The 1,213-nt window shown below is 48.1% G+C and overlaps 1 non-coding gene across 1 annotated transcript; it reads left to right on the forward strand.

Moving 5' to 3' along the window:
• The first annotated feature begins 830 nt into the window (after positions 1 to 830).
• LOC143307532 (5.8S ribosomal RNA) lies at positions 831 to 985 on the forward strand. The gene has a single exon (XR_013064650.1). It is a non-coding gene; the product is annotated as a 5.8S ribosomal RNA (ribosomal RNA).
• Positions 986 to 1,213: the final 228 nt, after the last annotated feature.

Here is a 1,213-nt window from a genome sequence, read left to right on the forward strand (position 1 = left end):
CAGATGACCCGCCGTCTGATCTTTGCTAAATGATCTGGCATCACCGGAGTTTTTTTGGTCCGTGTTGCGTTCGCTCTATTCGAAATGAAACTCGCGGAGGCGAAGAATTGTTAAAAGTTTACGAAGCGTCTAGGAGTGGTTAAAACTGAGAGAGTTGAAACTACGATGTATTAGAACGAGCAACCGTCGAAACTTTGTTTTCGCGACGTTCTTTTCGTCGCTCTCGTCCCCACGCTCCTACGCTTTGGTTGTTTCTTTGCCATCCGTGTTGCGATAAAAAGATTTCTCCATTGTCCAAAAAGGACGGATCGAGATTCCTCTTTCGAGAGGGAGAGAGAGGTACTTGCGGGTAACCTGGAATCTACGAAACACGCACCGTGGTAAGATTCGTGCGTCCGCCTGATCGATGTGTGTTGTTTACGGACCGGCTGAGAAGCGACGATAGCGAGTCTTTGAAAAACTATGTGTCCATTAGTTAGACCGATCGTCGCCGGCCGTGTGTCTGTTCGAATCTCGCAACCCACGATTCAGCGACAGGACGCGCGCTCGCATTCCTTGTGTGCGTTCGTACTTTTCAAGGTTTTTAAATGTACTTTACGCCCGACCGTCGAGAGGAGCGTGCCACTGGGCGTTTCTCCGACGGTTTCCGTCCTTGGACGCGATCGTGTCGTCAACGATCGAACAAACAAACAAATACGTTGGCGACGCCCGAATTCGCTCTCCCGCACGCGCCGGGTGGGAGAGTGATGTGGGTATCGAATGTGATGCGTGTTAATAATGAAAATAACACTCTAAAGATCTAAAGAGTTTGAAATACAAAATTTTACGATTACCCTGAACGGTGGATCACTTGGCTCGTGGGTCGATGAAGAACGCAGCTAATTGCGCGTCAACGTGTGAACTGCAGGACACATGAACATCGACATTTCGAACGCACATTGCGGTCCACGGATACAATTCCTGGACCACGCCTGGCTGAGGGTCGTTTTCTTAACAAAAGACTGCTTGCGTTTGCTTCTCGAAAAAAGAGTAATTCATTTCTTTCTAAACATCTCGCCGTCGTTCAACGAAAGTAGAACGTTTCGGAGCGGGATTATCGAACGAAATTGAAAGAATGAATGAACGATAAACAAAGAAAGAGTCGCAACGTACGAGCGATAGTTGGGCAGTTCGTCGGCGTTTGTCGTGGAAACGATGTGACGAAAATCGCAAC

This window comes from Osmia lignaria, unplaced genomic scaffold, assembly GCF_051020975.1.
Source record: "Osmia lignaria lignaria isolate PbOS001 unplaced genomic scaffold, iyOsmLign1 scaffold0058, whole genome shotgun sequence".
Lineage (NCBI taxonomy): Eukaryota > Metazoa > Arthropoda > Insecta > Hymenoptera > Megachilidae > Osmia > Osmia lignaria.